This window comes from Ovis canadensis, chromosome 11 (assembly GCF_042477335.2).
Source record: "Ovis canadensis isolate MfBH-ARS-UI-01 breed Bighorn chromosome 11, ARS-UI_OviCan_v2, whole genome shotgun sequence".
Classification (NCBI taxonomy): Eukaryota; Metazoa; Chordata; class Mammalia; order Artiodactyla; family Bovidae; genus Ovis; species Ovis canadensis.
The window spans coordinates 22,568,244-22,588,963 of record NC_091255.1 but is presented as its reverse complement, the minus strand read 5'-3'; the positions used below and the strand labels follow the sequence as shown (position 1 = coordinate 22,588,963).

The window sequence follows — 20,720 nt, the reverse complement described above, 5'->3', positions numbered from 1 at the left end:
CCAGAAACTTCAGATTCTGCCTCTGCAGCTCACCAACGTGGGGTTCAGGGCAAGTTGCTTAACTTCAAGTTCCTCTGCTGTTATATGGGTCAACACCTATGTCAGAGGATATGCTGATGGCTCAATGAACTCATGTAGATCTGTATTTGGTCCTAACCATAGCACATACTTTCTAAAAAAAAAAAAAAATTAACAATAGGGGAAAGAATGGAGTAACAGGAAACACTGTCAGTAAGAGGCAACACCTCACGCAATTAGGAATTTATTTCAAAATGTTGTTCTGGGGACACTGGGGAAAGGTATGTAATTTTTAAATTTTTTAAATTAATTAATTTATTTTATTTTTGACTGCGCTGGGTCTTCCTTGCTTTGCATGGGCTTCCTCCAGCTGTGGTGTGCGGGCCTCTTGTTGTCGTGGCTGCTCTTGTGGCAGAGCAGGGGTTCTCGGTGCTCAGGCCTCAGTAGTTGCAGCACACCGGTGCATTAGTGGTGGCTCCCGGGCTCTAGAACATAGACCCAGCAGCTGTGGCGCATGGGCTTAGTTTTCCATGGCATGTGAGATCTTCCCCAACCGGGGATAAGAACCCATATCTCATGCGTTGACAGGCAGACGCCCATCCACTGCCCCACCAGAGAAGCCCGCATGTAATATTTTATTGCCCTCAGTTCCGCATCAAGGAAACCCAGAAAATGATATCTCTGTTATTGCATCGTGTGAAGACTAAATTAAATATATGAATTTATACAGCATTGTCAGCTTTGAACAAGAAAATGGTAAGCAATTCAGCCAGCAAAATCAAGTTTTTTTGAGAATAACAGAGGACTTAAAATTGGAGACAAGAAAAATGTGGTAAACAAGGGGCAAGTCAGGAGAGCAAAGGACAGCAGCATTTTTATAGAGGACAGGAGAAAGTTGGGAATGGTTGTTCTGAACAGAAGTTCATTGGAGGAAAGTGAGAGTCTGAAATGGTGGTGGCTTCTCATTGGCTGCAGGCAAGGGCGGCTCCCAGTTGCCAACCAACAGGAAATCTTCCTCTTTCTTGCTGGAGAATACAAGCTGCCTTGAGTGGTACCTGTGTGCGAGCCCTCCCGTCGTGGTTTCCTCACTCTATTTGTTTTCTGAACTTTTTTATTTTATATTAGAGTATAGCTGATTGGAATCCCAGGTGGCTCAAACAGTAAAGAATCTGCCTGCAATGCGGGAGACCTGGGTTCGATCCCTTGGTTGGGAAGATCTCCTGGAGGAGGGCATGGCAACCCACCCCAGTATTCTTGCCTGGAGAATCCCATGGACAGAGGAGCGTGGAGGACTATAGTCCGTGGAGTTGCAAAGAGTCAGACAGGACAGAGCGACCGACGCAACGCAATAGCTGATTAGCAATGTTACGGTAGACAGCAGAGGGGCTCAGCCACACATATACATGAATTCATTCTCCCCCAATCTCTCCTCCCATCCCCACTCTGATTTTGAGTTAGGTTTCCTTAACACATTTTCACAGTATAAACTTCTGGCAAAGCATATGTGCTCAGATAACCAGTGACTCCTTGCATGGGGCCACCCTGTGCCAGAACTCATGGGAGCTGGGACAAGCAAAAAGAATCTTAGTGTCCACTCCACCTATACCTTTTATCCCTCTAAACCTGGCTAATTTAATTCAGGTCACCCAGAAGAGGGAAATGGAATAAAAACTGGAAAGGAACAGATGAGACTCAGCTTTGACACATAGTCTGTTGGATACGGATCAGCCTCTACTCTCAGATGACTTTCTTTGTGCAAGAAACTCCACATCTCAGACGCCAAATCTATCCTGGAGAAGAAATAGATGCTACAGGAAGCTGGTGTGAGCACACACGCTCAGCTTGCAGAGCTTTTGCAGGAATTACTTGTTCTTCTCTTCCCTTAATGGCAAAGCTCTGGAAATCTTACAGGACATGAGCTCATTCATGGAACAGTCCCACCAGACCAGAGAATTAGGGTGTGCAGGGTTAGACCATCCTCGAGACAGGAGCCAGGAGCTGGAAACCTGGGACCTGAACTCTCCTCCTGTTGGGCCTGGGGGCCTCTGACCAGAACCCCAAGCCAAGGTCTCCCAGCCAAACTCACTGGAGGTGAGCTGGTGCCCACATCAGCTTGGTTTCTCAAAGCTACAGCAGTGCCAACCTCACTACTGATCAGAGATGTCCATTTCCCTGCAGGTTTCCGGGACTTGACATTTCCTCCTTCTTTGCCTTTGCCTCTTCTGGGGCACACAGCAGGGTGGCCCCATTCCCCATACCCTGAAAAGGCTTTGGTTGCTCATTCTCTTTAATTTGGCTCACTCAGGGTATCCTATCCTGCCCCCTACCATCTCCCTAGCAACCATTCTGCTCAATTCTCTGCACAGCTGGATCAGAAGAAAATTTGAGAGGTCCCTTAACAAGTTACATCCCCAATTGTTCCCCTACTTTTCCCTCAGGCAAGATCCCTAGATCAAATCTTTGTTCCTCTGAGTGATTTTCTTTCTTTTTTAAATTATTTTTTAAAGATTTTTTTTTTAATGCGGACCATTTTTACAGTCTTTATTGAATTTGTTATAACATCGCTTCTGTTTTCTGTTGGGTTTTTTTTTTTGGCCAGAAGGTATGTGGGATCTTAGTTCCTTGACCGGGGATCAAACCTGTGTCTCTTGCATCTCCTGAACTGGCAGGAGGATTCTTTACCACTGAGCCACGTGACTCTAGAAGCACAAGCAGCAAATTCAGTCAAGTCGCTTAAAGAGGAGACATTCCTTTGAACCCAAAGGCCACTGGTTACAGTGACCTCCGTCCTGTTCTGCACAGTGGCTGTACCAATTTACATTCCCGCCAACTCGCTGATCCTTTTCTGATGTTAGGAATCTGTGTGCAACGCTGCCGAGGAAACTGGGACTGTGGGGCTGGAGAACGATGTATCAGGAAGGGATGCAGTCGCGTCTGCTCTCCAGTCCGCACAGCAGGTAAAAACACCCAGCCCTGCCCGGGTCCCCAGACCCCACACCACCCAGGGAGGCTGTGTGCTTAGCTCTGCCCCGACTTCCCTCCTTAGATGGTTAATTCCCACTGTCTCCACATTCAGGCTTGTCCTTCCGGAGGGAAAAGCATGTCTCAGAGCTGTGTCCTAACTTTTTGAAACTTCTTCTTTTATTTTGTTATACAGCTTATAATGTTTGTTATTTAAAAAAAAAACTCAGAAATACTACTAATTAGAAAGATACGTGATCCATGATCCTGTTACTCAGATAACCATGTTAGCATTTACAATAAAAGCTTCCATATTTCATACGCACACATATATTTTTTTCAGACTTCACAGGGAGTAGATGTTGATTTTTGTGGTTACTGCATGCCTGGGACCGTGCTGAGTGCTGGGTGATAGCAAAGCAGAGATCTTCATCTTTAAAGGTCTCATAGTAGCAAAGACAGACATACAAACAAACCAACAAAAATCCAGGATATATGATTTTTACAAATATGGTGTCATAGACCATCCCTAATCAATAAACACAATTCTATCACACATTTTAAAAAGCTTCATTGTTTCCCAGTATGTGGATATGCCTTATTTCCATGCCCTATTCTACTGTTGAAGAATTGGATAATCTATCGCTTTGAGTTCCTTTTTAATAACAAGTACAAGATAAATGCCCTTGAGTTAAATCACATTTCATAGGATAAATTCCTAAACATGAAAGGGCCAAATTACATTTGAAAGCTTTTGATATACATTGCTAAACTGCCTAATGAAGACATCTTTCAATACCAAAAATACGTATAGTCTCACGCCACATATTTGTAATTTAACAGACAAACATCTCCTCACATTGTGTGTACATCTGGGCATTAATGGTGTTTTTGCCTTTATATTTGTAAAAGCACAGAGAAGATTCCAGAAGGAGCTACAGGAAATAGGAGATATCTCCTGGGAAATGGGCTGAACGGGTTGGGGGAAAGAGAGACTTCCTTTTTACTTTATATAGTTGAGTACTTTTTGTTTTAAAACTTTTGAAATGTACTCCTTTCATGATCATGCAAAATATATAGATAGCTTGTCTATATTTTTTGAATTGAATAAAAGTTTAAAACAAGCAAATCTTCTCATAGCCCTCCCCTGCTATCCTGCCGGGCTTAACAGTTTTCAGCTGAATTTTCTTTAGGGGTAGGTATCTGCCTGGACCAATGCCAAGGACACCGGGACTGCCCAGCAGGAAGCCGATGTGTCAGCAATGGATGTGGCCATGTCTGCTCACCCACCCAGGACCGGCGAGGTAAGAGCTGCAAGGCTTCCACGTCCCTGACCCACTGAATGCTCAGCCCTGCTAGGACAATGGCTATCAGACCCGCTGCACATAGAGAGAGGAGGCTGCTATAGTGGGGCCAAAAGAGCCTCTGACAGAGTAGGAAAAGATGCCCTGTCTCCCAAGTCCGGAAGACCATGAAGACAGATGATTGATAATATCTTGCTCTAGAAGTATTTGAAATCTTGAAAAGGCTGGAAATACTTTTAACACAAAAATGAAATAACATTCAGGTACCAAATTATTCTTTCACAAGGGCAGGAAAGAACACGGATACGAACAAGTTAGCCTATATCTCACACCCAAACACGCCGGTGTGACACTCAGGTCCATTCATTCAGTCCACCAGTATGTACACCTGCCTAGGCTGATTCTCTCTCTTTTTTTTTTTCTTTTTTAACATTTTTCTATATTTGCTTCATATCATTATTTTAGATAGATAAACATTTCAAAGACACTTGAAACCACATGAACAAGTATCTTTTTCCCCATTTCATTCTTCCCTTCCCAGTGCTCATAATGAACTTTATTTGATTTTTAATCTCTTCTTGCTTGTTTTTATGTTTATACATATATGTGATTTCATGAGCATGATAGAGTTACACATACTGTCATATAAATATCACACCACATGTATTATTCTGCAACTTGTGATTTTTCTCAACGCAGCTATTTTAATATTTTTCTATTTTAACACATCTTGGTGACTAAAGCTCATCATAAACTACTCTGCGCACTGTCCCATTTACCTCATGATCCAGGCTGATACTTGCCAGCAGTGGCGGGCAGGTGCGCTTTCCCCGCAGAACCTTCTTTCCTGACTGAAGGCTAGGGTCGAGCACTGCTGCTGTAATTTTGGTGGGTGAATCAAAGTGGCCTGAGAGGGACTTCCCTGGTTGTCCAGTGGTTAAGACTCTGAGCTTCCAGTGCAAGGGGGTGCAGGTTCAATCAATGGTCAGGGAACTAAGATCCCACATGCTATGCAGCGCAACCAACAAACAAGTAAACTGGCCTGGGAACTAGGGAAGCTGTAGGGTTAAGACTGCATGTATAATCCAAAGAACAGCTTGCTAACACACCTCTCCATCATCTTGGGCTCAAGGACCACACTTAGATGTTTTTTAGGGGGTGTGTGTGTGATGGAGGAGTATGTAAGGGAATCCCACAGATCAAGGAGGTCTCTGCCCAACACGGAGTACAGAATTGTTGACCCCCATTTCACCTGATGCACAAGAGTAATATCCAGCCTGCATTTTCCATGCCCCAAACTCAATAGGGTAGACTGTTTTGGGGAATGATATACAGCAGAGTTTCTCCAATATCTACATGTGTAAGAATAACCTGGGTGGAAGGCTTGTTGAATCCAGATTGCTCTGCCCTAACCCTAGAGTTTCAGTAGGTGTGGGGTGGGGCCCAAGAATCGAATCTCTAACAAGCTCCTAGGGAATGCTGATCCTGCCGGGTCATGGGACCCAGTTTGAGTAGCACTGGATACTGGACTGGGGATCTTAGTTCCCTGAGCAAGGATTAAAACCAGGCCATGCAGTGATCGTTCCGAGTCCTAACCACTGGACTGCCAGGGAGCTCCCTCTTAAAAACTGGAAACCTGGCCTTTTGCCTTTTGTCTGCTATTTCTTTCCAAATCCAGTCATCAGAACCCTGTTCTAGAATGATGCTGCTAATGGCCTGATGATTTTTCTCACTGTGGGACTCAAGTGTTCGTCGGCACCTGGAGGCGTGTAGAATTGGTGGGAAGCTGGCACTGTTTGTGATCTGGGATTTAATTATCTAGTTTCAACTGGAACAAAAAGAAGGGGGTTAGTGGCAAGGCTCTCTCCTCTTCTCCCAAGACGCTACAGCAGTTGGTCATCAGTGTGTTTTCCCATAGACAAAGCAGTCCTGTGTGCCTCCAAAGTTGAGAAAGGGGGGCGACTGGGGACATCAAGAAAGTCCCTCAGGAAGTGAGGTCTTAAGCTCTCTATCTCTCAGCACTGGGTCCCACTGCCGTCTATAGAGCCAGCCTGGGTTATGGAAAGTCTGTTTTGTCTTTTAGTGGAACAGAGACCTGGAACGTGTCCAAGGGTGCCAGAAGGAACGTTTAGAACTTGTGCTGAAAGGTGCGCAGGAGATGGATCCTGTCCCCCGGGCCAAAAATGCTGCAGCAATGGCTGTGGAAAATCTTGCCAAGTCCCTGTGAGTATAGCGGAGCTACTTACGGGGAGGCTGAGTCCCTGCTGGCCTTTGCCAGCCCAGAAAGGACTCCGGCTGCCCCTCTGCTTGTGGGAGTCTGGGTGGCATGTGGAGAAAGCTGATTGGTAGCAAAGAGCAGGAATTTCTGGAAAGTAACATAATTATCTTTGTGTTTTAGGATCTGGGCCTCACTATCCATTTGGATGATAAATGAACCTTGGCCTCCTTCAGTAATTGTTTCCAAATGTCATCTTTATTCTGAGATCTGTGCTTTCTTACTGTCTTTTCTGGAACCCCAGGATCACAGGATGTGGATCCAAAATAACTCAGTTTTTAAGTGTTGAATTTGGGCAATTATTTGATGATTCATAGCATGACTGCTTCTAAAATTATCTTTTTTCTGAATAAAATGATTTCTGTGGCATTATCCAACCTTAGTCATTCTTTCTATGTAAGATTTCTAGTTCACTTACATTAAGACCTCCACCAAAAAAGAGTATTTAACCCCAATCCACGGACCTTCTCTCTTTTTCATTATCAATCACAATTCATGGCCTGTTTTCTCCTCATCCTTTTTCCTGGGACCAGGCCAGGCACTCAATACTGCCTGGATATCTATCCACACTTCCCCCCCCAGGAAATTCACTCTCTCAACCACCAAGATGACAATGTCACGCTTCTCTTTCTTCAAACACCCATGTCATCTACCTCTTACTCCAACCTCCACCATTCCCGTCTCACCATCTTTCTTGCCACATCTTTCATTAAGAAAAGAGCTGTGGGACTTTGTTGGTGATCTGGTGGTTAAGAATCTGCCTTCCAATGTGAGGGATATGGGTTCAATTCCTGGTTAGAGAACTAAGGTCCCACATGCCACTCTGGAGCTTACATGCTTCAACTAGAGAGATGCCCACCGGCTGCAACAAAGACCCAAGAGCCATGACTAAGGCCTGATGGAGCCAAAAATACACCAATATTTTTTAGAAAGAAAAAAGTGGCAAGTTTGCCACTTGTAATAGAAATTCCCTCCTTTTCTATCCCTGTATATTTGTACCCATTTACTCTGCTTTATGGGCTTTCCTGCTTTCCTGGTGGCTCAGTGGTAAAGAACCTGCCTGCCAAGCAGGAAATGGGGGTCTGATCCGTGGATCAGAAAGATCCTCTGGAGAAGGAAGTGGCAACACACTCCAGTATTCTTGCCTGGAGAATCCCATGGACAGAGAGGAGCCTGGCGGCTATAGTCCACGATGTCGCAAAGTCAATCACAACTAACGCTTAACTTGCCTCCTCCTACAGTCTGGATAACACCCCTTCTTAGGCATCAAAGACTTCTCTAATTGTTATCTCCAGTGGGTTTCTACCCACTTGCTACTTGGGTTTCTCCCTTGCTACTGAATCTCTCTACTTGTCACGTAACTATGCCTTGACTTCATATTTCCTTTTTTTTTTTTTTTTTTGAGATTTTTTTAAAAAAGATTTTTTGATGTAGACCCTTTTTTAAAGTCTTTATTGAATTTGTTACAATATTATTTCTGTTTTATGTTTTGGTTTTTTGGCCCCAAGGCATGCTGGATCTTAGTTCCCTGACCAGGGATCCGCAGTGTACTACCTGCACTGGAAGGCAAAATCTTAATCCCTGGACCACCAGGGAAGTCCTGTGACTCCATATTTCAATCCAGCTACCATCACCCACAGATGACATCCCAGCTACCATTGTCTATCTATGTTGACTTCTTTACCTCCTCGCCACCGTCCCCACCCACTTTCTCTCCTCAAAGTGCATGCCTCCTGCTTCCTAGGGATTGGCTCCAAGCCCCATCTCACCTCACTTTGGGACTCCAACCAAAGTTCCTGTGGTCTACCACACACACTGAAACTTGGATGAGGCCAGTCCTATAGCCTAAATAGCACTTCCCACGGGGACCCTCTGAGCAGGGCACACAAAATGGAAAGCTAGCACACTCCAAAACAAATGATCTCTGGAGACAGTAGAGTAGTCGAGGGCCTTGTTGGACCCCTGGTCTGGAGGGTGATGCCCAAAGCAGTGACTGACAATGAAATTCTTTTCTTTTTCTTTTAATAGGTAAAATTAACGTTTAGCTCAACATTCACATGTTGTCAGTGCAAAAAAAAATTAATGAGAGATTTTGCCTTCTTTTTTCATACTAAATCTTTGAAGTCCAGTGTGTATTTTGCATTTATAGTGTATCTCAATCTGGGCTTTAAATTTTCATCAAAAATTCTTGAACTGTATTTAGATTTCATAAACTGTACAGTTGAAAAAGAAGATTCAAGTACCAAATTTGTTCCAAACGTGCTTAAATATTTCCAGTGACTAAGCTGAATATCTGCTTCTAAAAGTAAACTTAAACAACTTAACAGCTGACTAAATAAAGGTAAAACTCTTCTGCTCCTTGGTTGCACAAGCTGCATTTCAAGTGCTCACTTGCCATGGGTGGCTAATGGCTGACTGGATATCCAAGCCTAGATCCTCAGGGCAGCTCTCAAACTTGTGCCTCTTTTCATGGTAACAGAGGCTCCAGAGAGGTAGCAAAGGATAGCCTCTTGCCTTTAGGGGTTTAAAATCCAACTAAGTGTAAGGAAACATTTAGAGGAGAAGGAAAATATTTTATTTGGTATATTATTCATGTCAGATACCTCCCCAATGTTATTTCGTTATCCTTACAACAACCCCATGAGTTGAGTATGCTGAGCCTCTAACTCTTGATGGAGAAACGTGGAGAGATTGTCAGGGTCATACAGCCAGGATGTGGTAGAACCTGCATTTAAATCCAGATTTTAGTGGCTCCAAAACTCCTTCTTTTTCTTATGCTATGTGCTGTGCTGTGCTTGCTTAGTCGCTTGGTCGTGTCCAACTCTTTGCAACCCCAGGCTCCTCTGTCCACGGGGATTCTCACTATACTACACTCAAAAATGCTGGATGCATGTGTGTGCTAAGTTACTTCAGTTCTGTCCGACTCTGCGCAACCCTATGGACTGCAGCCTGCCAGTCTGCCCTGTCAATCTGGAAATTTAATTCCAACCAACCACTTGGAAAGCTATTGTACCCACCACACTCCTACAGCAGGAAGCACTCATAGTGTTTGAGGCCTTAGAAGTTGACACAGCAGAGTTTCATTAACACTTGGTTACTGACTTGCTACAGGATTGGTGCTACCATTTGGGCCACCAAGAGCTTGAAACGTGAAAGTGAAAGTCGCTCAGTTGCGTCCAGCTCTTTGCGACCCCAAGGACTATACAATCCATGGAATTCTCCAGGCCAGAATACTGGAGTGGGTAGCCATTCCCTTTTCCAGGGGATCTTCCCAACCCAGGGATTGAACCTGGCCTCCTGCATTGCAGGTGGATTCTTTCCCAGCTGAGCCACAAGGGAAGCCCAAGAATACTGGAGTGGGTAGCCTATCCCTTTTCCAGGGGATCTACCCAACCCAGGGATCTAACCAAAGTGTCCTATATTGCAGGTGGATTCTTTACCAACTGAGCTATCAAGAAAGGCATCAGAGCTTGAAAGACCAGGAGCAATTATGTAGTCTCAGGGCAAAGATAACCAAACAGTCCCTAACAGAAAGGGTATGGGTACTGGCTTCTTCTGAAACTTTCAGAGATAAAGAGGGAAACTCTGGGACTTCCCTGGCAGTCCAGGGGTTAAGACTCCATGCTTCAAGTGCTTCCACTGCAGGGAGTGCTGGTCCATCCCTGGGCTGGGAACTAAGATCCCACATGCTGCATGATGCGGGGAGGGGAGGAGGGGGAACCTCTAACGCTGGGTTGTGAGAATAGCACCATCTCAGTTGACAGTGGATTGCAATGTCCCTGGAGCCTAAAGCCTATGTGATGCTACCTGGAGAAGCAGCTGCTTGCTGGCTGGTACATTTGGATTTGTGCAATGGAAAGTCATGTAGCCCAGAAATCTATACTTATTTCCAGCTGTGCCAATTCCAAAATATTTGTCTACCTTACTCTTTTCTCCCCTTTACTGAGCTTCACTTTCTCAATCTCAAGCTGAAATCCCAGGGCTCACAAATACTCCCTCTCCTAGGCCAATAAAATGCACAATGGGGTCACTCCAAAGTCTTTAGCCTCATAGCCTATAAGGAAGGAAAGAAATCACATCTGAATTATAGCACAGGCTGGCATGTCTTAAATGCAATAAGAATGCAGTATTCCATAATGGCTGCACTACCACCATTATTCAGGAAAAAATAAGTGACTTCAAGAAACTGAAATTTCCACTCCCCCTCAAATATCTTTGGGAGTGGAGTGTGTGTGTATGTCGACTGTTGAGGGGAATTGTGGCGGGGAGGATGGGGCAAGAGATTAAATGGATTTGTCAAGAGTGATGTGATACAGGGGAGGTCCCCAGTGGCCTAGTGGTTACGGTTCAGCGCTTTCACTGCAGAGGCTGAGGTTTGATCCTTGTTCGGGGAACCATCCTGCATGTCATGTGATCAAAATACAAAAATTTAAAAAGAGTGATGTGACTAATTCGAGTTCACAGTGTATTAAATAGCTGTTGGAACAAATAAATCTGCAAATCTTACTGGCTTAACTCACTCATGTTTCTTCATCATCTATGTGAAATCAAAAATGGGTATTCTTGAGCAGCAGGCAGGTTTTCCTCCAAGTGGTATTTTAGGAACCAGCGGTTGCAGCACTCAGGCCCACTAGCTGTGGCTTTCAGGCTCTAGAGGACAGACTCAGCAGTTGCAGTCCATGGGCTTAGTTGTTCCACAGCATGTGGGATCTTTCCAGACCAGGGATTTAACCCATGTCTCATGCATTGGCAGGTGGAAAAACTAGGTCCACATTTCTGAGAACCTGTGGTAAAAGGGGGCATGAGGATTCTGTACAAGGTAGAAGGACAGAAAACAGCTATTATACTCAGATGGGGTTTTCCTTTCACCTGAACATGGCATGAAACTTAATTTACCAAAGGGAATGTCTCCTTGTTAGCAGTTCAGGTTATGTGACTCAGGAAGGAATTCTAGAGTTCCATGGAGGTTGGGGGAAACGAGAGGGTGCCAGCGCCCACTCTTAGGTCAAGCCTTGAGCCCTGTAGAATTAATATTTGGGTCTAGAATCTAGTGAGTGGAAATATGTAAGGAAAAGGCAGAAACAGTGTCAGGTGGAGGAGAGAGCTTGGGATTTGAAGTCAGAAAGACTTGGGTAATTAAGAAGTTGTGTGAATCTGGAAGAGTGATTATCTCCCCATGTGCGAAATGGAGATAACCCTTGAAAGAGTATTTTTGATCTTGAAAAGGACTGAAGATAATATGCGTGTGTATATATACATATAATTATATGTACATGTTCAGTTCAGTTCAGTTCAGTCTCTCAGTCGTGTCCAACTCTTTGCAACCCCATGAATTGCAGCAAGCCAGGCCTCCCTGTCCATCACCAACTCCTGGAGTTCACTCAGACTCATGTTTCATCGAGTCTGTGATGCCATCCAGCCATCTCATCCTCTGTCGTCCCCTTCTCCTCCTGCCCCCAATCCCTCCCAGCATCAGACTCTCTTCTAATGAGTCAACTCTTCGCATGAGGTGGCCAAAGTACTGGAGTTTCAGCTTTAGCATCATTCCTTCCAAAGAAATCCCAGGGTTGATCTCCTTCAGAATGGACTGGTTGGATCTCCTTGCAGATCCAACTCTTGAGAAGACTCTCAAGAGTCTTCTCCAACACCACAGTTCAAAAGGATCAATTCTTCGGCACTCAGCCTTCTTCACAGTCCAACTCTCACATCCATACATGACCACAGGAAAAACCATAGCCTTGACTAGACGGACCTTAGTCGGCAGAGTAATGTCTCTGCTTTTGAATATGCTATCTAGGTTGGTCATAACTTTCCTTCCAAGAAGTGAGCGTCTTTTAATTTCATGGCTGTAGTCACCATATGAACATGTAATTGTATATATATTGGAGCTTCCCAGGTAGCGTGGTATTAAAGAATCTGCCTGCCAATGTAAGAGATGCAGGTTTTATCCCTGGACCAGGAAGATCCCCAGGCATAGGAAATGGCAACCAACTCCAGTATTCTTGCCCGGAAAATTCCATGGACAAAGGAGCCTGGCAGGCCCCAGTCAATGAGGTTGCAAAGAGTCAGACGTGACTGATCAGCTGAGCATATACACACAATTATATGCATTTAAAATACAGGAACGCATGTACACCCTTGGGGGATTCATGTCAATGTATGGCAAAACCAATATAATATTGTAAAGTAATTAGCCTCCAAAAAATAAAATAAAATAAATAAAATACATATATGTATCAATGTGCATCTGTTTATAAAATCTGGCACATAGAAGTGCCTAGTGTATACCAGGTCCCTTTCTTCCCACCTCCTTTTCCTCTGTCACTCAAAGTGGCCTCCATTCTTGAGTGGTTTTGATGATTAGGCAGAACAAGCTATTTCTTTTGCCTCAGAGAGCTTATTTGAAAGAACAACATTACTCAATGCTAAACCCAGGTCTGATTAATCCAGAACGGTCAGCTGCCTATCAGGGATTATACTTGCAGTTACCTGTGTCCTGATCCAGGTTCCATGACGCAGAGCTCAGAGACAATGAGTATAACTCACAGCCTCAAAGGAGAGTCCACTCAGCAGCAGGATGTGAATGCTGGGGTTCCAGCCTGTTATCCTCCCCACCATCAACACAGAGCTGTAGGGCCTGCCCTCAAAACACTCAAGGTGATTGGGGCGTCCTGGCGATGAAACTGTTTACCTCAGATTGGGACTTGAACACGTACGCTGGGACTCGAACTCCGCCAAAATCCTGTTTGGCACGTGAACCCATGTGGCCAGTGTAGGGAATATGCTATGCACAGGCCTGTACTATAATTAACAGGACTTCTTTGAAAAATAAGAACGACTGTCTCATCACCTCCAGTCAAAGGGTTGGGAGCAGTAAAATGTACATCGTGGAAAGACATCTTGCCTTTTTTATTCCCGGCCGTGAGCCCTCGGAGGAGGCCTTCCGGCCACAGCCATGGCGCCTAGCCGGAACGGCATGATCCTGAAGCCCCACTTCCGCAAGGACTAGCAGCGGTGCGTGGCCACGTGGTTCAACCAGCCAGCTCGCAAGATCCGTAGACGCAAGGCCCGGCAGGCCAAGGCGCGCCGCATCGCCCCGCGCCCCGCGTCCGGTCCTCTCCAGCCGGTGGTGAGAGGCCCGACGGTCAGGTACCACAGGAAGGTTCGTGCCGGCAGGGGCTTCAGCCTGGAGGATCTTAGGGTGGCCGGCATCCACAAGAAGGTGGCCCGGACCATTGGGATCTCGGTGGACCCGAGGCGGCGGAACAAGTGCACGGAGTCCGGGCAGGCCAACGTGCAGCGGCTCAAGGAGTACTGCTCCAAACTTATCCTGTTCCCCAGGAAGCCCTCGGTCCCCAGGAAGGGAGACAGCTCTGCTGAAGAGCTCAAACTGGCCACTCAGCTGACCGGACCTGTTATGCCCATACGGAACGTCTATAAGAAGGAGAAAGCCAGAGTCATCACAGAGGAGGGGAAGAACTTTAAGGCATTTGCCAGTCTCCGCATGGCCCGTGCCAACACCCGGCTCTTCGGTATCTGGGCCAAAAGAGCCAAGGAAGCCGCAGAACAGGATGTTGAAAGGAAAAAATAAAGTGCTGTTGGCAACTTACAATAAAACTGCAGTGTCCATGTGACCTTCGTTGTGTAAGGAGCCAGGGCCTGGTGGGGGGCCCCTCCTTGAGGGAGACCTGGGATGTGTCTGACCTTTGTTGCAACAGAGCTGTGAGGGAAGCAGCTTTGGTACCTGGGAGGCTTGTGCTTAGTGTTCTTGTCTGGACCCTCCAGCCCAGGAGGTGCTGTGTGTTCCTGTTACTATTAAAATATTATTTTCACATCTAAACAAACAAAAAAAAAGAAAGACATCTTGAAAACAAGATGTTGACATATTGATGTGACTGATGGAAAACCATTAGTAACTGTTCTCGTAACCAGAGCCTTGAGGGAGTTGCTGAGAAATGACATTGAGAACTGTGCATTGTATATCTTTATCTCTGATCTGAGATTGTAAACAACAGATGTCTCTAGAGCACTAACAAGGAAGTAGATGTTAGCTATAAAAGACATGCAAGGATTGGGATCTGGGATTTACCTGTGAATGGCATCAGCCCCCTGATCCCCACTTTTATGAGTCTTATTTTTCCTTATTCTTCTGTGGCACCGCTCCCTCAGGTCAGTTTGTTGTTGGGCTGGTCCCAACAGCCAGGACTTGAACCCGGCCAAAATCCTGCTTGGGACTTGAAGCCACATGACTGGGACTCAAACCCAGCCAAAACCCCACCTTGTTCCTGGTTTCAGGAGCTAAAGAAGCTCAGGTACTTGATGTCTCATTGTAGAAAGAATTCAGTGAGAGACAAAGTAGTAAGTAAGTAGTTGATTTATTCAGATTTAGAGAGGAGCACACTCCACTGACAGAGTGTGGGTCATCACAGAGGGTGAGTGTGGCAGGTTAGTTTTTATAGGCTGGGTAATTTCATATGCTAATGAGTGGGAGATTACCCCAGCTATTTTTGGGAAGGGGTGGAGATTTCCAGGAATTGGGCCACTGCCCACTACTTGGCCTTTTGACAGTGCCTTGGAACTGTCATGGTGCCTCTGGGTGTGTCATGTAGCTTGCTGATTGAGAATCAAGGTCTAACCAAAGTCCACTTGTCTGCCATTTTGGACCCATTTGATTCTAATAGGTGTATGTTGTGTCCTTCAGTCAGTTCAGTTCAGTCACTCAGTCGTGTCTGACTTTTTGCAATCCCATGGGCTGCAGCATGCCAGGTTTCCCTGTCCATCACTAATCCCCAAGCTTGCCCAAACTCATGTCCATTGAGTTGGTGATGCTATCCAATCAACTCAGCCTCTGTCATCCCTTTCTCCTCCCGCCTTCAATCGTTCCCAGGATCAGGGTCTTTTGCAATGAGTCAGTTCTTGGCATCAGGTGGCCAAAATATTGGAGTTTCAGCTTCAGCATCAGTTCTTCCAATGAATATTCAGGACTGATTTCTTTTAGGATTGACAGTTTGATCTCTTTGAAGTTCAAAGCATTCTCAAGAGTCTTCTCCAACACCACAGTTCAAAAGCATCAATTCTTCTGCACTCAGCCTTCTTTATGGTCCAATTCTCACATTCATACATGACTACCAGAAAAACCATAGCTTAAACTAGACAGACCTTTGCCAGCAAAGCAATGTCTCTGCTTTTTAGTACACTGTCTAGGTTTGTCATAACTTTTCTTCCAAGGAGCAAGCGTCTTTTAATTTCAGGGCTGCAATCACCATCTGCAGTGATTTTGGAGCCCCCCAAAATAAAGTCTGTCACTGTTTCCGCTGTTTCCCCATCTATTTGCCATGAAGTGATGGGACCAGATGCCATGATCTTCGTTTTTTGAATGTTGAGTTTTAAGCCAACTTTTTCACTCTCCTCTTTCACTTTCATCAAGAGGCTCTTTAGTTCTTCTTCGCTTTCTGCCATAAGGGTGGTGTCATCTGCATATCTGAGGTTATTGATATTTCTCTTGGCAATCTTGATTCCAGCTTGTGCTTCATCCAGCCTGGTATTTCGCATGAAGAACTCTGTATATAAGTTAAATAAGCAGGGTGACAATATACAGCCTTGACATACTCCTTTCCCAATTTGGAACCAGTTTCTTGCTCCATGTCCAGTTCTAATTGTTGCTTCTTCACCTGCATACAGATTTCTCAGGAGGCAGGTAAGTTGGGCTGGTATTTCCATCTCTTTCAGAATTTTCCACATTTTGTTGTGATCCACACAGTCAAAGGCCTTGGTGTAGTCAATAAAGCAGAAGTTGATGTTTTCCTAGAACTCTCTTGCTTTTTCTATGATCCAATGATGTTGGCAATTTGATCTCTGGTTCCTCTGCCTTTTCTAAATCCAGCTTGAACATCTGGAAGTTCTTGGTTTATGTACTGTTGAAACCTAGCTTTGAGAATTTCTAGCCTATGAGATGTGTGCAATTGTGCAGTAGTTTGAACATTCTTTGGCCTTGCCTTTCTTTGGGATTGGAATAAAAACTGACTTTTTCCAGTCCTGTGGCCACAGCTGAGCTTTCAAAAGTTGCTGGCATATTGAGTGCAGCACTTTAACATCATTGTCTTTTAGGATTTGAAATAGCGTAACTGGAATTCCATCACCTTCACTAGCTTTGTTCGTAGTGATGCTTCCTAAGGCCCACTCGACATCACATTTCAGGATGTCTGGCTCTAGGTGAGTGATCACACTATTGTGGCTCTCTGAGTCATGAAGATCTTTTTTGTATAGTTCTTCTGTCTTTTCTTGCCACCTCTTCTTAATATCTTCTGCTTCTGTAGGTCCATACCAATTCTGTCCTTTATTGTGCCTGTCTTTGCATGAAATGTTCCCTTGGCATCTCTAATTTTCTTGAAGAGATCTCTAGTCTTTCCCATTCTGTTGTTTTCCTCTATTTCTTTGCACTGATCACTGAGGAAGGCTTTCTTGTCTCTCCTCACTATTCTTTGGAACTCTGCATTCAAATGGGTATATCTTTCCTTTTTTCCTTTGCCTTTCACTTCTCTTCTTTTCTCAGCTATTTCTAAGACCTCCTTAGAAAACCTTTTGCCTTTTTGCATTTCTTTTTCTTGGGGATGGTTTTGATCATTGCCTCCTGTACAATGTCACAAACCTCCGTCTATAGTTCTTCAGGCACTCTGTCTATCAGATCTAATATCTTGAATCTATTTGTCACTTCCACTGTATAAGCATAAGGGATTTGATTTAGCCCACACCTGAATGATCTAGTGGTTTTCCCTACTTTCTTCAATTAAGTCTGAATTTGGCCATAAGGAGTTCACGATCTGAGCCACAGTCAGCTCCTGGTCTTGTTTTTGCTGACTCTATACAGCTTCTCCATCTTTGGCTGCAAAGAATATAATCAATCTGATTTCAGTTTTGACCATCTGGTGATGTCTATGTTAGAGTTGTCTCTTATGTTGTTGGAAGGGAGTTGCTATGGTTGCTATGACCAGCGCGTTCTCTTGGCAAAACTCTATTAGCCTTTGCCCTGCTTCATTTTGTACTCCAAGGCCAAACTTGCCTATTACTCCTACTTTTGCACTCCAGTCCCCTGTGATGAAAAGGACATCTTTTTTTGGTATTATTTCTGGATGGTCTTGTAGGTCTTCATAGAACCATTCAACTACAGCTTCTTCGGCATTAGTGCTTGGGGCACAGACTTGGATTACTGTGATATTGAATGGTTTGCCTTGGAAACAGAGATTGTTCTGTCGTTTTTGAGATTATACCCAAGTACTGCATTTTGGACTCTTTTGTTGACTATGAGAGCTACTCCATTTCTTCTAAGGGATTCTTGCCCACAGTAGTAGATGTAATGGTCATCTGAATTAAATTCACCCATTCCAGTCGATTTCAGTTCATTGATTCCTAGAATGTCAATGTTCCCTCTTGCCATCTCCTGCTTGACCACTCCCAATTTACCTTGATTCATGGACCTAACATTGCAGGTTCCTATGCAATATTGTTCTTCACAATATTGGACTTTACTTCCACCACCAATCACATCCACAGCTGGGCGTTTTTTTAGCTTTGGCTCTGTCTCTTCATTCTTTCCGGAATTATTTATCCACTGATCTCCAGTAGCATATTGGGCACCTACCGACCTGGGGAGTTCATCTTTCAGTATCCTATCTTTTTGCCTTTTCATACTGTTGTGTTCTTGGGTTGTGTCATTCTTTCAAAAGTTGTGCCATGCCCCTTTCCCTTCTCTTACAGCAGCAACTACCTATTACCATCAGGAGGAGGAAGTCAGGGACCCAGGACAAAGGCAAGAAGGGGAAAGAAGTGGGAAAAACAAGGGGCACATTGTATAGGAAGAAAAAGTGCAGGGGGGCATCTCAAGTGCCAGCTCTGTGCCTGCTCACACTCTTGTCCTCCAAATGCACTCCTCACCCTTCCTACAAGCCTCCTTTGCTGCTGCACACATCTGCATTCAACAAGCTGTCTTGCCAGGCGCATAATGAATGCCCAATAATACCAATAATACAGAGTTCCTTTCATTTAAAGGAGAAGCATCCTTTAAAATGAAAAGCTGCTGGGGACTTCCCTGGTGGTCCAGTGGTTAAGAAGCCATGCTTCCAGTACAGGGGGTACAGGTTTAATCCCTGATCAGGAACTAAGATCCCACATACCATGAGGCCAACACTGAAAAAATAAATGAAAAAATAAACAGAAAAGCTCTCACATCTGTGGAGGTTTAAACTAACAACCTTCTTAGAGATGAGGAATCTTGAGCCCTAGAGAAGGCATGAGTTAATCCAAGGACACACAGTGGTGACTCTGACAATTAAGCCTGGGTTCCTTGAGTTACGAGCAAGATTCCTTTTTAAAATAAAACTCTCTTGAATCCTTGAAAACAGCAACATTTGATGGGTGTTTGCTATCTTCCAGGCACTGTTCTGAATATAATTATTCAATTGAGTTCTCACTCATATCTGGTATGTGGAACAGTCATTGCTGATTAGAAGCTGCTATTGTTGCTGATCATAATGTTATGAAAACTCTTATTGGGAGTGGGAACTCTTTGGGTGGGGACAAATCCTTCCAGACACTGGCCAGGCTCTTGAGCATCTTTTGGAAAAATGATGATTGTCTGTGACTTAACTGACCCTCCTCTAGCTAATGACTCTTTAGACAAAAATTGGTCACCTGCTAAGCTTCCTGACCTCCATACCAGAATCATGAACTCACAGATAGTCACTGTGCTGACAGTAATACCAGCTTAAGCCCCGGAGTCTCTTCACGATTCAGTCTATAATTCCCAGCAGAATAAAATATGGAAAGATTCTGATTCCTCTTTCTTTAGTGGTATTTCCTTAATGAACTGATACACTTTGGCCTGAGTTGTCTGCAGGTGCCCTAATATAGGAAATAGAAAGGCATGCATTCTCTTTCACAGAAATTAATAATAGTAGCTGCCAGTTCTGAGGACTGTATACATATAAATCCGTACACATCAGTCTGTCCAACAACCCTATGAGGAGTTGTTGCCTATGCCTGCTTATCAGATGAGGAAGCAAAACCCAGAAAAGGAAGGCAATTTCCCCAAGGTAAAAACACAGCTAGCAGGTAGTGGAGCCACATGTAAATTGGATCCGTCATACTCTAGAGTCCTCTTTCTTACCTACACTACTGTATAAGCATTGGTCTCATGTTCACAACCTCAGAATGACCGAGTGAAAAGCCCCAAATAAGGGCCATCTGTTGTTCCTCAACTCTCCTAAAATCAAAGTTACAGTTTTAGGCGGATGAACCCTCCCTTTGATCTGACTGTGTGCTCAGAATCTTCTCTAGCTCAGAGCTGCTGTGCTCTGCTAATGAAAGCGTGACGATTATTCCCTACGAGGTGAAGTAGAATTCTGTGTCCTCAAAGCTCATTTATCTGTGCCACATAGAGGAAATTTTCTAAGAATCTGGGCTTAACCCGATGGTAATGAGTTCTAGAGAAGAGCGCTATCTTTGAAGTTTAAGCTTGGTTCTGCACTAAAATGCTGTTTGGGGGATGTTAATAAACCTCTCCGTGACTTAGTTTGCTCATCTGTAAAATGGCAATAATGCTATATGTATTGGAAACGATATTGTGTGTTTTCCTAATTATAATGTCTCCCTGAATCCCCCTCCAACACACACACACACACACACACACACACACACACACACACAGTCCTCAGCAGCTTTGTTTGTGTTGTTAGTTTGAGGGGATGGAGGTGACACCTGACTCAAACCAGGCCAAGGAAATTCTCTCCCCTGGCATTTTAGATGTGGGATTGGGAAAAATCTAGCACTTTCTGGACTCATCTTGAACTCGAGGGCTCAGAGGAGGTCATATTCCCCCTACCAAATGGTTTGACAAACTGAGAAAGACGGTCAGCAGAGAAAAAATGATGAAATAGATGTGAAAGTGAAGCAGAGATGGCTCCTTTGCATTTTCATACTTAATTTCCTCTTTTAGCAATCGGACTCCTAACCAACAAACCCCCTCACAGCCTTGTTAGAATTAAATACCAGGAGGTCTTTAAGGAGCCAAGCCAGGAATAAAACCAGTGCTCACTGAATGTAGAAGTTGTTATGCCCTTTGCTCACATCTGCGGTGGGCTTCTATTCAGATACAGGTTTTGTTGACA

At 44.4% G+C, this 20,720-nt stretch overlaps 1 long non-coding RNA gene and 1 pseudogene across 1 annotated transcript; both read left to right on the top strand.

The window, feature by feature from the left end:
- Positions 1–3,926: 3,926 nt before the first annotated feature.
- Positions 3,927–6,930, top strand: LOC138931604 (uncharacterized). The gene is made up of 3 exons (XR_011446643.1): positions 3,927–4,283; positions 6,367–6,506; positions 6,682–6,930. It is a non-coding gene; the product is annotated as an uncharacterized lncRNA (long non-coding RNA).
- A 6,546-nt stretch (positions 6,931–13,476) lies between these two features.
- Positions 13,477–14,149, top strand: LOC138414630 (large ribosomal subunit protein eL13 pseudogene; annotated as a pseudogene).
- Positions 14,150–20,720: the final 6,571 nt, after the last annotated feature.